At 36.0% G+C, this 15,719-nt stretch overlaps 1 non-coding gene across 1 annotated transcript; it reads left to right on the top strand.

Moving 5' to 3' along the window:
- Positions 1-645: 645 nt before the first annotated feature.
- LOC117095479 lies at positions 646-707 on the top strand. The gene has a single exon (XR_004442018.1). It is a non-coding gene; the product is annotated as a U7 small nuclear RNA (small nuclear RNA).
- The last annotated feature ends 15,012 nt before the right edge of the window (positions 708-15,719 follow it).

Raw genomic sequence — 15,719 nt, 5'->3', positions numbered from 1 at the left:
CTTTTTGACTAAAGACGGATTTTATACACAAATGTCCAGCCTCTGACACTTGAGTAAACTCACTAACTTGTGGAAACATCTGTTAACCACTCATGAGAAAAGGCAATTTGGGAGTATTTCTGTAATTGATTCAAAAAAAAAAAAAAAAAAGCATTTTTTTCTTCTTTAACAAATTTGAGGGTAAAAATGAAGCCATCCCAAAGACAGCATTTGTGAATAAAGGATTATTTTTCCCTTCTTTCCTTCCCCTATCTTTTACCCTCTCCACTCCTCTCCCCTCTGCTCTTCTCTTTACTGTTGTACTTGTCAATTTGTAGCTTAGCATTTTTTCCTATGCCCAGAGACAAATCCAATTCTGATCAAACTTGTTATAAGTTGTCTTGCAAAAAATGTTATCACATTTGGTAATCCTACACTTTTGTAATTTAAAAACATAGAATTTGCAAACTCATGGTCATGGTTGTTTTGTTTGTCCCACACAATCTTTTTCCAAAGTCTATTTTATTTACCATCTTGAAAAAACAAAAAAGCTCAGAAAATAATTGTAAATTCCAGATTTCTAGGAAAAAAAGAGGGAGATGGGCTAATTTGACAATGCATAATTTGAATTTCTACTTAACAATATTCTTCCACAGCACAGGGACTAAGTGTTACAGCTCTTTTAGAATTTGTTTAGCAGGCTTTCTGGTCTTTACCGGAAAGCCTCTTAAAAAACAACAAACAAATAATCAAACAAGAAAAAAACACAGAGACTGATGAACCTTTTAGTCAGAACATATAATCTCCAATGTATCATAGTTTCCATAAGGTTTACTTCTCTTACTCATCCCTAGGGGTTTGAATTGTGAGTTCTGCTCAAATTCAATTAATGAATTAAACTGATCAACTATTTTTCTTATCAATATAACTGTATAATTCTAGCTAATACCTTATTGTTCAGAATATAATTACTCAATTGTTTCACGAGTGGGAATTCCATCTCCATCACTAGACTGTGAGCTTTGCCAGGAGCTAGACATATTTTAGACATTGTTTACTATTCACACTGCAGTAGTGCCTGGTACAGTGAGACGTTCAACGAATGCTTCTGCAGAAAGAAAAGAAGGTAGGAAGGAAAAAGGAAGGAAGGTAACATTTTGAATTAAAAAATGAATCTTTTCATTGTTTCCATTTCCAATAGTACCAATCACACTGTGGACACTTAAATAAGAATCTTCGCTTAACTGGCAAAACAGAAAAAAATATATGGGCCTTAGAATTATATATCACCTTGCCAAAATTACAGTGAAGCTCACATGAGATCCTGTAAATATTTGTCCAATTAATTCTAGAAAAGCTTCAGGATAATGATTGGTAATACATGTTTTACTTGATGGAACTTTATTTCCAATAATGTGCCAGGTCATCCATCAGACTTAACCATTTCCCAAGTGTACTGCAAAAAAATACTATCCCACCCTAACCTTAAGGCAGGAAAATGTTTCTGTGGTGAAATAAAAATTCCTCATGACTTAGTATACCTTTTAATTACTGATGACTTTAAAAATTTCTATACCCAATATTTCATTCCTCTCTATTTCTAGAAAAAAAGTGCTAGATTTAGAGTCAGCAGCCCTTCAGTTCAAGTCCTAAATCTGCCATTTATTAGCAGTACAGTAATATAGTCAACAATCACTTAACCCTGATATACCTCTTTATTTCCATCAGTAAAATTGGAGTCAAAAACACTTCCATCACTTCCATCACAATATTGTAAAAACTCAGTTATAAGTGCTATGTACAAAATGTAAACAAGTTTTTAAAAAATCTATAGACATTACTTAAATAAGAAACAAAAAATTTGAGAACAAGCTCCTGCCTTTATAACAAACTATACAATTCAATCTTTTCTGTTTCATCCAACTTGGCAATGACAATTGATTTAACCAGTCAATTAATCTGATTACCAATTTGACTGAATTAAGCAATTAATTCCGTAACAGAGTCAAACAATTGATCAGTTCATGTTAGCAGAGAAATGCAAAGTATTAAAAATGGTGGTTAAGGATAAACTAGAGTAATTTTCTCATTAGTTTATTTCTAATTTGAGACTTCTTGTGCTCAAGTAAAATTGTACTGTGTCCCTGAAAGTACCAAAGTTCCTCTGGGTACACAGAGTTCTAATCACACAATAGCAACCTTGTCCAGTAAGTCTCAGTAATGATTTCTCTCACTTTACCCCGACACACCTTTGAAATTTCTACTTAATTCTCTTGAACAAAATTAGATAACTGACTCTATGAAACTTTTAAAGACCTTTTCAGTAGAACACTCACTTCACAATACTCTATTCATTATTACAGCTTTTTATTGATTACACCCTAATTATCTGTTTATGTGGTCACCTATGGTAAAATTGTGAGCACATTCAACACAGACTGTGTGGTCTTCATGTTGGAACCAAAAATCTAGCATAGCATCTGAATTTTTCCTGGATTCAGTAAACATTTGCTGAAAAAGGAATGTAAGAGTTATTGTACTACTAATCAACAGATAAAATCAATTTCTGAACAAAGAGAGGAAATAGAATACACGAAGGAGGATGATGTATTGGGGCTTTAATTGAGTTCTCTTCCCTTCTCCCCATTCAATGTCCTCTTAGAGCGTCTTAGAGTGTTCTACTTAGAGAGTACTTAGAGAGTACATTTCCCTTCTGTCTACCTTAGAGATAGTTAATTTTTTAATGTATTTTCCTCAGAAATGCTCGAAACTAGAAGAAGCTGAGAGCTAGGATTTAGATGATGTGAATATAGACTGCTGGAATAGAGGCTATAGCAAAGCTGGAAATCTCACCAACAAATGGTTGCACACTATTGAAACTGGCCCAATAGTCTCATACAAATAATATTTAAGTTATTTTGAATAGACATAGAAATTGACCTTCTCTTTTTTTTAAAACTTGAAACTGACATTTGTTTTATCTGACTTCCTCAGGAAACCGCCCTCAATGAAGAAACTAAAGCTCATCAGATTACCATGTCCAGAAAATGAGACATCAGCCCCCCATCCATCATGACTGCTTCCTTACCACTCCCTAATGCCTGGTTTTCCACCTTTCCTGCTATATAAACCCCACCATTTTAGTTGGGTGGAAGATGGATTTGCTACTTTATCTCCTGTTATCTTTGGCTGCAGCACCAGATTAAAGCCTTCTTTCCTGACAATACTCCTTGTCTCAGTGATTGACATTCTATGCCACAAGCAGCAGGACCTATACTGAACCCCTGGAGTTTTGGTGACATTATGATTACCAGGATAAGAGACAGAAGCTACTAATGAAACATAAATCAGTGTGGCCAAGGATGTCATGGAAAGAAATGGTCCTTTGCTCAATCCAGGTGAAAGGGAAGCTTCTAGAAACTTAAACTGCCCAAAGGGAGAATGGAGGAAGGAGAGAGAAAGCATATCTGATTGGTTGAGTTTAAAAATTTCAATGAACTAAATTTAATAGTAGGAGTGATTTCATAAACTTGAATTAAAAGTTGAAAATTTTCATGTACTCATTGAAATGAGAACATCAAGAAAACCTTTGCCTACATATATATAAAGTTATACATCCTTTTATACTCAGGCCTGTGTATTACTAAGACTACACTATTTAATTTGACTACTGTACTTTATGTATAGTTTGGACTTGAAAGGAATTTGATGAGGTTTTGAGAATAATAGCAATAAATTTTGGTAGAAAATAACAATAGTTTTCTTTAATTTGGACAATCTAGCCTACATTATTCTCATAAGATTTGATTAATAGTTTGTGCTGTTTTATCACTCATAATTGAAGAGTTATAATGTTATAATAATTACTGTTAATATGGTGTGTTTTTGTTTGGGGAATTTTTGAGGAAACAAATTCTTTGCATTTGATTTATTTAAAAATTCACGTATAACTCAAGTCTAAGCTTAGATTGAGTAACTTGCAAACTGTGTGCCTTGAGCAAGTGAGTCAACAGGTCTGAGCTACCTTGCTTCTTTAGTTTGTGTGTTTGGGATAAATATATTTGTCCACCTTCCTGAACCATTGAAAGGCTCAAAACTCTTAATATATGGAAAAGTGCATTGAAAACTAAAAAGCTCTACAAGTTATTGTTTTATCAAGTTGTACTAATATTTCTAAACATTCTCAAAGATACCTTTTTATTTTTCATTACAACCAAGTACTTCCCAATCATTTATTAAATACAGTCACTGGGCTATGTAAATAGGTCTGCTTCCTTGTGATATCTAATTCGATATTCATGATTTGCAAGATACTTTACTGTTCAATGTATACAGTCGAAAGAAAAGATGATCGAAAATATGTACTCAATTTGTATACAATTTCAAAGTACATCATAAGCTAACTTGCCTTGGCAACTATTTTAAGGCCAAATATAATTTTAATTTTCACTGCTCCTCACTCCTAAAACAACAACAAAATACTAGATATTCAGGATTGGGGAATCTCCTGAATGGAAAATTGACTTTCTAAATCTTAAAAAGTTCAAATAAGCAAAATCTAGGCTTTAAGAAACCCTGAAGCAGGCTATAGAAGGATTCATTTACTGAGAATTCTCAGTAATTACCTTCAGTTTTAGCCCAGGTTTTGTAGCCACCTTTTTTTCTTTACCTGTTTATATTGTCTATTAGATGGTAACAGCTAAAATATTCATAGGCACTGAGTTTATCATATAACTATTACCTAGATGAAAAGTAAGATGTAAAACATTTGTCAAAATGCCAGTAACATTTTCATAGAATTTGACATGTGACCTCAATCATTATCCTTGTGTATCCAGAAGAGTAACCTATTTTCTGTCTTCCATACTTAATCCTAAGAAGCCAAATGAAAATAACTGTTAATGCAAAAGTGAATCCACAAATACAAGAATTCATGAAATACATGGCTTTTCCTTTAAATGTGTGATTCCAGAAACTTATAGTAGGAAGTTCATGAGAAACTCATGAAATTGCAAAGGGTATCAAGATGGATTGAGGGCAGAAGATGAGTTGTGTTTAGGGATGTTTGCCACTTGTTTTGTGCACTTAACTGCTGTATCAATATTTCTATGTCTATAGTAAAAACTGAATCTAACCAAGCTAGAATCAGGAAATCATGATCCTCACCTCAGCAGCTGCCAGCCAGAAGTACTTTCAGGAATAAGGATTTTCCTTTTTACTGCTGAGAAAAGAAAATAAACGTGGAATAAGGGGCACTATAAACCATTCTGTGACCCCATACCTTACTTTTTGACAAGATATATGAAGTCATTTATTTCTCATTTCTACTATTTGGTTTGAATTTACCTATTGAGCAGTTCGTAGAAATGCAATAACTATAAACATTGTTCTGAAGGAAGAAAACTTATTTAAACTGCAAATTAAAAGAGTTTCTTGTGTTTCAGAGTTAAACTGCAGGATGTCATTAATCTTCCAGTAGAGTAGGTTTTAGCAGAAGGCACTGGTGAAATTTTTCATACTGTAATTTATCTTTTGTTCCATTAAAGTAGGAGGTATTTTAAAGCTTTGATTATAAACATTCTATAATTCTTTTAGCCAATTTGGAGAAAAAGATTAAAAAGATTATGGTTTCTTGTGGTCTCTTGGGACTTTTTGTTTCTGGGATTTGATATACAGTTATAAATGAAATGGTAGAAGATAATATACATGAGATCAATTTCATCTTACAAGACTTATCTAAAAATGAATAATAAAGGTACTTGCTATTATAGTGAGTTGTCCAATCATTTATTCTGCAAATATTTATTGAGTACCTATTATACTCTAGGGAATATTTTGGGACTTCGCTTCATAAAAAAATTGACAAAGACTGGGTTCTCTTCAGAAAGTAGAATCGGAGAAAAGGACATGTATGTAGGCAGTTTATTTTAGAAAGAGACCCCAAGGAGGGAGGTAAAGCCAATGCAAAATTCCATTACCAGTGAGTTGCCATCATGAGCAACTGCAGTTTGATTATGCTGAGGACACTTTGAGGTACTGTGTCAAATGAGATTTAGAAGGTTCATGGAAGGGAAAATGGAGCTTTTATCCACCAGCAACCATCCCCTAGTAGTCAAAAGTTGCCCTATCAGATGTTAATTCTCTCCGAATCCTAGGTTAGACCAGGGATGAGAATATCCAAGTACGTTTCCATACACTGTGTCATTGAAGCCCAGGAGACAAGATGTAACTGTTGAGGAAATTCTGGCAATAGAAGGGGGCAAAGAGTCTATTGATTATGTAAGCATGTTGCAAAAGATCAGGGAATGTATCTTTCATATTAGTAAATCTATTTATTTATTTGTTCACGATGCTTATTGAGTGCTTATTATGTGCCAGAGACAGTTTTATATATGGTGTTATAGCAGTAAGCTAAATGGAACATGATCTCTACTTTCGTTGAATTAAGGAAAGTGGGAGAAAGGAAAAAAATAAAGAAAATGATAGTTTATAAGATTATAATAAAGCAGAGTGGAAGAGGGAGCCCTGCAAATTTCCGAAAAGGCATCATTTGTAACATAATGAATAAGTTCACAAGTTCTGGTGTGAGGTGTCTGGAGTGTTCAAGGAACAAAGAACAAAGAACAGAGGAAATGTTGGGATGCCTTGAAAAACCTTTGACTTTTTTCCTATGTAAGATGAGAAGCCACCAAAGCATTTAGGGCAGTGATGTACATAATGTGGGTTATATCACAGAATGATGATCCTGTCTGTGGCATTGAGAATAAAGTGAAGTAAAGTACAAAGATAATAGTGGTGAGAGTCCAACCAAGAGAGTTTGAATAATTGGAAGAGGAAGGTAGTGACAGAATTGATGGATTCTGGCATTTGAAGAGATATACAGCTGACAGGATTTGCTGATGGATTCAATAAGAGATGTGAGAATTTTAAGAGGACTCCTAGATAACATGAAGAATACTTGTTTATTTGTTTGCTTGTTTTCTTTTGATTTTATTGGATGTATTAGTTCATTCTGATGCTGCTATAAAGAACTACATGAGGCTGGGTAATGTATAAAGGAAAGAGGTTTAACTGACCCACAGTTCTGCATTGCTGGGGAGGACTCAAGAAACTTACAATTATGGGAAAATGCAAAGGAGAACCAGGCACCTTCTTCACAGGGCAGCAGGATGAAGTGAGTGCAAGCAGGGGAAATGCCAGACACTTGTAAAACAATCAGATCTCGTGAGACTCACTCATTGTCATGAGAACAGCATGGGAAAAACTGCCCCCATTATCCAATTACCTCCACCTGGTCCTGCCCTTGACAGGTGGGGACTATTACAATTCAAGGTGAGATTTGGATGGGGACACAGAGTCAAACCATACCACTGGAAGAATGGAATTGTCATGTATTAAGGTAGAGATAAATGGATAAGTAGTTTAAAAGGGAGTGCTATTTTGGATAGATGGAATTAAGCAAAACTCATTAGCCAAGCATAAATGCCAGGTATACATTTGGATATATGTAAGTCCGGAGTTAAGCACTGAGAATGGAGGGAGGGGAGATGACTTATCTTCCCCCTATTAAATGGTGTTAATAGACCAAATAGGATAACAAATAAATATTGAGTACTATAACAACATGGAGATTGTTATTGAAAAGAACTTACTATTACTGAGAAGTTTGTTAGATAAGGAGCACTTTTCCCATGGAGTGATGGTCTTAAGAAGAGAAACAGAAGGGAAGCCTGGTTGGAGTATATTCAAGAAAGAAAGGATAAAAGTTTAGAAGCAGAATTATATGGAAAATGGTGAAAGAAATAGATAGTTGCAGGAAGGAATGCATGATCAAGAGATAATTTTTCTTTGTATAAGACAGAGGAAATACATATTTGTATACTGATGAGAAACTTCTATTAAGAGAGAAATAATTAGTCTTGCAGAAAAGATAGTGAGACTGTCTGATGTAGTATATTCATTTCCTAGGGCTGCCATCGCACATACCACAGACTGGGTGGCTTAAACAACAGAAGTTTATTTTCTCAACCTTCTGGAGGCTAAAAGTTCAAGGTCAAGTGTAGGCATGTTTTGCTTCTTAGGCTTCTCTTCTTGGCTTGCAGATGACTGTCTTCTCATTATCCTCACATGGTCACCCCTTAATCTCTGAGTACATGAGTCAGGTACCTCTCTCTGTCTGTTTCATAATCTCCTCTTCCTATATGAATACCAGCAATGTTGGATTAGGGCCCACCCTAAAGACCACATGGCACTTAATTACCCCTTTAAAGATGTTATCTCCAAATACTATCACATTCTGAGGTACTAAGTGTCAGGACTTCAAAGCACACATTTTTGGGAAATACATTTCAGCCCACAATAAGTAAATGGATGGAGGAATGAGTGAGGGGGGAATAAAATGTAATGCACAGATGGAGGGAGAGGACTTATGGTTACACAGAGAAGCTAAAAAAGGCAGAGAATAAGATGCAGATGCCATAGGAAAGTAGATAATAATGGAAAGTGTGTAAAAGTTTCCTAATTATATTTTTTTCAGTGAAATTAGAAGCAGCAGTTAAGAATCCTGTTGAGAGTAAAATGAGAAGAAGGTGCTGGAAGTTTGAGAAGTGAGGACAACATACAGTTATTTAGCTGTGTGGTAGAACAAGAGGAATTAAGAAATTCAATTTGAGTTCTGGCTCTCCTCTTACATATAGTGCTCATGAATTTGAAGCAAGACCAGTCATGATGTTTTCCTTCACATTTGTTCAGCTTCAAAGGCACAGGCATGAGGTTGATATTGAATTATATTTAACCAGGGTTTGGATTTTGCCAGATAAATACAGTGAATGGAGATGGGCAAGGCAGTTGAATCATTTTTGATAAATGATGTTCTATGAAATCTAAACTGTTAAAAAAGAAGAAAATGAGGAATGAAGTCAGAAAGGGAGAATGAAAAGGCATAGAGTCAATAGAATGTTAGTCATAGACTGGTAAAGAACTATTAAAGGTAGGTGACTAGGGTGAGTAGAAACTGGTTTTATGCTTGAAACTGAAATTTGGAGGAGTTGCAGTTATTACTGATGATACCTCAGTTGAAATGAGGAGAAAGAAAGGCTGAAGATGGAGGAATGACTATATCTATGGAGAAGTAAACGCCAAGGAACTTTGAAGACAGGGAAGTGAGAGAAGCATCTATATCAATAATTCTTAATAATTGCAACAACAATAGTATTGCAGAGTCACAGTAAACCAGAGTTAAAAATATTAAAGGGATGAGAATGGGTCATTAGAGTCTTAGCAATAACTGCAATAGGGAAGTGGGGGTTGCATTATTTGATGGCATGAGCTTTCAACTTTTTTTTTCTTAAGTAAACAGGGAGACACAATTTGTCTCAAGTAGCAGTAGCAAGAAGCATCGAGAAAGATACCTAACTCACCACTAAGCCCAAGAATACAACCTGTGGTACAAGAGTATGACATGAAGACCTAGAGTCTCTTTCTTTTCCTGCTGCTGGAATTGTGCAGGCTGAGGAAGGGGCAGTGTTACAACTGGTTATATTGAATAAACATGGGTAGTTATAAAAGGGCTCTTTCAAAGCGTAATCACTACATTTATAATGGATTCATCTTTACACTCCTTTACAACTCAGAAATTTCTCAGAAATGCCTGCCAATACCTGACTTATTTGTTTGTTTGTTTGTTTGTTTTTTTACTTAATTAATAAGCACTGGTAGAGCAATTACTTAGTGCCAAATACTTTTCAAAATACTTGGTAATATTAAACAGTTAATTTTCATAACAATCTTAGGATTGTTAGACAGAGACTATCTATCTATAGATAGATATCTATATTGTCTCTCTATAGAGAAACTATCTATCTAGAAAATAGTTATTCTAGGAGATAATTATTATCCTCTCCTTAAAAATGAGAAATCTGAGGCATAGAGTTTAAGTCAATTGTTTTAATGGTAATTAACATATTTTTAAAATCTTAGTTTTAAGTAAAGGAGTTAAGTAAAGTTAAGACTCTGTTGGGGTTTTCACCAAAAAAGTTAATTGTTCAGTCATTATTTATTAATAGTGAAGAAAAGCTATCTCTAAAACTGAGCAGTTTTAAATTAATTTATTTGAATCAACAATTCAGGCAAAATCACTCATCCTAAATTATCAGAATGTGGCCTAAAAAACTGACATAAATATTTAGTTTGGCTAAAAAACTCCACATTTTTTAAGTGTCAGGTTTTCTCAGACATTTCTCAGCATACTGTATATAAAACAGTGAGACTAGATCCCTGACTCTAAAGAGTGTACCTTCTCTTCAAATGCCATGTCAACAGAGGTGTGAACAGGGAAGGCAAAGAAAGTTGTGGAAGCACAGAGAGGAAAGATTCCCACCCTGGGGGTATTCATGAAGGTCCCAAAATGGAGGGTAATACTTGACCTCAGCAGAAAAGATGAAGAGATTGCCAGGCTACTGGCAGATCCATCCAGGCAAAGCAAATTCAAGGGTCAAGAAAGGTGACCAGTTCAAAGATCACTCAAAGGCAGACCATGTTCTGGCAATGGTGAGATACATATCATGCCTGAGTGCAGGTGTCTCCATGAAGGATGAAGAAACAGGCTTATGAACAGGAGTGATATAATCATATTAACTTCAATAAAACATATATGACAGGACTGGATTGGAGAGGGTCTAGAGTGATGCTGAACTAGAGGGTGACCAGAGATAATCCAGGAGAAAAAGCACCAAGCTCACTTGGCACCAAATTCCTCCTTGCTCTCTCTTATTCATTCATGTTGACATCCTAAGATCATACCTGCCAAATGTTCTGTCAGTACAGATTTTTGCAAATGATTTGCCTTTCATATGTAATGCTTTTCCCTTTCTAGCTAACACTTACTCATCCTTTAGGTTGATATTAAATTGTCAGTTGCCCAAAGAAGCCTTCTCTGACCTTCCTGACCAGGTCAACTCTCCCTTTCATAAGCTCCAATAACACCTTTTATTCTAGCACTACACTCAAGGGTGAATTTACATTTATTTAAGGAATCATTTGATCAGTGTCTGTTCCTACCATTAGACTACAAGCTTCCAGAAGTTAGGGATTCAGGTCATGTTTTGCTTGTCTTTATATTCCTAGAACAATGCCAGGCAAATAATAGGTACACCAAAATATCAACTGAATACATGAAAGTTTGAACTAAGGCAATGGAAATGAGAAGTGAGGAGTAGGTGGGAATTTTGAAGTAAGTGAATGAATGACCAAGTAAATATTGCTTGATGCTATTTTAAAATTAACTGACATTGAAGAAGTAACTCTTCAAAAATTATATAGTGCTATTTCATATTTGCTAAGATTTGACGGAGAATTAGAAAAGAAAGCATGTGTATTCAGTTATTTGATCTGAAAAATTGAATAGACATACAATTTTCTGCAGTGAATGAAGAAATTGTGGAAATGTCATATTTTCCCATCCTGAAATTTCTTCTCCTGCATCTTCTTCTCACTCTATTGCCTTCTTGTTACCCTCATCTTATTCATATTTCAAGGTATAGCTAAAACCCATTTCCTTCATGATGTCTACTATAATATTCAATCAATATTGATTAATAGATTGCTACACTCAAACCCCTAGGTCTGGTTAATGTGTGTTTAATTATCTTTTCTCCATGATTTCACAGGTAAAATATTCACAACAGTAATAGATCTTATACAAGTGCCAGCAGGAAGCTAACTGAATGATTGATTAACAACATGTGGAGTCATTTTTTCACTCCCAACAAATATTTTTCTTGCTGGTAGAATATCTGTATTTCAAATATAGTAACATTTTAACTGTGTATCTTACTTACACTCTTTTAAGGACATAAATTCCTTGTCATGTCAACCAATTGTTTTACTAATTTTATATTGTTTACTTTAACTTCCATTTTTTTTTTTTTTTTTTTCAAAATTGTACACAAGAATCAAGATCTGAAATCCTAAGTCCAATTTTAACAGCTGGTAGCTGTATCATGAAGCCTATAAGAAAAGCCCCATAAAACTCTGTTTGATAAGATTAACCAAATTGTGGGTCTCTGACCCCTGAGTAGCCTAACTGGGAGACATCCCCCACTAGGGGCAGTCTGACACCCCACATCTCACAGTCACAGGGTGGAGTACACCCCTGAGAGGAAGCTTCCAAAGTAAGAATCAGACAGGTACCCTCGCTGTTCAGCAATATTCTATCTTCTGCAACCTCTGCTGCTGATACCCAGGCAAACAGGGTCTGGAGTGGACCTCAAGCAATCTCCAACAGACCTACAGCTGAGGGTCCTGACTATTAGAAGGAATACTATCAAACAGGAAGAACACCTATACCAAAACCCCATCAGTACATCACCATCATCAAAGACCGGAGGCAGATAAAACCACAAAGATGGGGAAGAAGCAGGGCAGAAAAGCTGGAAATTCAAAAAATAAGAGCGCATCTCCCTCTGCAAAGGAGTGCAGCTCATAGCCTGCAATGGATCAAAGCTGGTCAGAGAATGACTTTGACAAGATGAGAGAAGAAGGCTTCAGTCCATCAAACTTCTCAGAGCTAAAGGAGGAATTACGTACCCAGCGCAAAGAAACTAAAAATCTTGAAGAAAGAGTGGAAGAATTGATAGCTAGAATAATTAATGCAGAGAAGGTCATAAATGAAATGACAGAGATGAAAACCATGACATGAGAAATACATGACAAATCCACAAGCTTCAGTAACCAACTCAATCAACTGGAAGAAAGAGTATTAGCGATTGAGGATCAAATGAATGAAATGAAGCGAGAAGAGAAACCAAAAGAAAAAAGAAGACAAAGAAATGAACAAAGCCTGCAAGAAGTATGGGATTATGTAAAAAGACCAAATCTACGTCTGATTGGGGTGCCTGAAAGTGAGGGGGAAAATGGAACCAAGTTGGAAAACACTCTTCAGGATATCATCCAGGATAACTTCCCCAACCTAGTAGGGCAGGCCAACATTCAAATTCAGGAATACAGAGAACACCACAAAGATACTCCTCGAGAAGAGCAACTCCAAGACACATAATTGCCAGATTCACCAAAGTTGAAATGAAGGAAAAAATCTTAAAGGCAGCCAGAGAAAAAGGTCGGGTTACCCACAAAGGGAAGCCCATCAGACTAATAGCAGATCTCTCAGCAGAAAGTCTACAAGCCAGAAGAGAGTGGGGGCCAATATTCAACTTTCTTAAAGAAAAGAATTTTCAACCCAGAATTTCATATCCAGCCAAACTAAGTTTCATAAGTGAAGGAGAAATAAAATCCTTTACAGATAAGCAAATGCTTAGAGATTTTGTCACCACCAGGCCTGCCTTACAAGAGACCCTGAAGGAAGCCCTAGACATGGAAAGGAACAACCGGTACCAGCCATTGCAAAAGCATGCCAAAATGTAAAGTCCATCAAGGCTAGGAAGAAACTGCATCAACTAACGAGCAAAATAACCAGTTAATATCATAATGGCAGGATCAAGTTCACACATAACCATATTAACCTTAAATGTTAATGGACTAAATGCTCCAATTAAAAGACACAGACTGGCAAACTGGATAAAGAGTCAAGACCCATCAGTCTGCTGTATTCAGGAGACCCATCTCACATGCAGAGACATACATAGGCTCAAAATAAAAGGATGGAGGAAGATCTACCAAACAAATGGAGAACAAAAAAAAGCAGGGGTTGCAATCCTAGTCTCTGATAAAATAGACTTTAAATCATCAAAGATCAAAAGAGACAAAGAAGGCCATGACATAATGGTAAAGGGATCAATTCAACAGGAAGAGCTAACTATCCTAAATATATATGCACCCAATGCAGGAGCACCCAGATTCATAAAGCAAGTCCTTAGAGACTTACAAAGAGACTTAGACTCCCATACAATAATAATGGGAGACTTCAACACTCCACTGTCAACATTAGACAGATCAACGAGACAGAAAGTTAACAAGGATATCCAGGAATTGAACTCATCTCTGCACCAAGCGGACCTAATGGACATCTATAGAACTCTCCACCCCAAATCAACAGAATATACATTCTTCTCGGCACCACATCGCACTTATTCCAAAATTGACCACATAATTGGAAGTAACGCACTCCTCAGCAAATGTACAAGAACAGAAATTATAACAAACTCTCTCTCAGACCACAGTGCAATCAAACTAGAACTCAGGACTAAGAAACTCAATCAAAACCGCTCAACTACATGGAAACTGAACAACCTGCTCCTGAATGACTACTGGGTACATAACGAAATGAAGGCAGAAATAAAGATGTTCTTTGAAACCAATGAGAACAAAGATACAACATACCAGAATCTCTGGGACACATTTAAAGCAGTGTGTAGAGGGAAATTTATAGCACTAAATGCCCACAAGAGAAAGCTGGAAAGGTCTAAAATTGACACTCTAACATCACAATTAAAAGAACTGGAGAAGCAAGAGCAAACACATTCAAAAGCTAGCAGAAGGCAAGAAATAACTAAGATCAGAGCAGAACTGAAGGAGATAGAGACACAAAAAACCCTCCAAAAAATCAATGAATCCAGGAGTTGGTTTTTTGAAAAATATCAACAAAATTGACAGACCGCTAGCAAGACTAATAAAAAAGAAAAGAGAGAAGAATCAAATAGACGCAATAAAAAATGATAAAGGGAATATTACCACCGACCCCACAGAAATACAAACTACCATCAGAGAATACTATAAACACCTCTACGCAAATCAACTAGAAAATCTAGAAGAAATGGATCATTTCCTGGACACTTGCACTCTTCCAAGACTAAACCAGGAAGAAGTTGAATCCCTGAATAGACCAATAGCAGGCTCTGAAATTGAGGCAATAATTAAGAGCCTACCAACCAAAAAAAGTCCAGGACCAGATGGATTCACAGCTGAATTCTACCAGAGGTACAAAGAGGAGCTGGTACCATTCCTTTTGAAACTATTCCAATCAATAGAAAAAGAGGGAATCCTCCCTAACTCATTTTACGAGGCCAACATCATCCTGATACCAAAGCCTGGCAGAGACACAACAAAAAAAGAGAATTTTAGACCAATATCCCTGATGAACATCGATGCAAAAATCCTCAACAAAATACTGGCAAACCGGATTCAGCAGCACATCAAAAAGCTTATCCACCATGATCAAGTGGGCTTCATCCCTGGGATGCAAGGCTGGTTCAACATTCGCAAATCAATAAACGTAATCCAGCATATAAACAGAACCAAAGACAAGAACCACATGATTATCTCAATAGATGCAGAAAAGGCTTTTGACAAAAAAAAAAAAAAAAAAAAAAACTGCTCCATCACATGGAGACCAAGCACCCTGCATTAAAAGACAAGTCTTTTTCGAAAGAAAAAAAAAAAAAAAAACACGAACATGAAGAACAGAAGCAGTTATTGAACATCACCACTTCATCAAATGTGTCTGCACTGACACACTGACAGCATCATTCTTAGTGGCTAACCGCACTGATAAAGCTAAGAAGCCCTTTACTATTGGTGAAGAGTTGATCGTGTCTGCTGCTGAGGACATTTGTCATGACCTTTAAGGAGAGGCTGCAGTTCAAAAGGTGGCATGTGTTCCTCTTTTGGCTTGCACTGTAACTAGACGAATGGATTAAATAGCAGAGGATACTGAGGCACAACTGTTAGCATTAATGGGAACCGTGGTATGGAATCCAGGTTGACAAGTCTACCAATGCTGACAATAA

The sequence above is a fragment of the Trachypithecus francoisi genome, unplaced genomic scaffold (assembly GCF_009764315.1).
Source record: "Trachypithecus francoisi isolate TF-2019V2 unplaced genomic scaffold, Tfra_2.0 Lachesis_group13, whole genome shotgun sequence".
NCBI classification, from domain to species: Eukaryota; Metazoa; Chordata; class Mammalia; order Primates; family Cercopithecidae; genus Trachypithecus; species Trachypithecus francoisi.
Note: the sequence above shows the minus strand (reverse complement) of the source record. Positions and strands in the feature narration are given on the sequence as shown.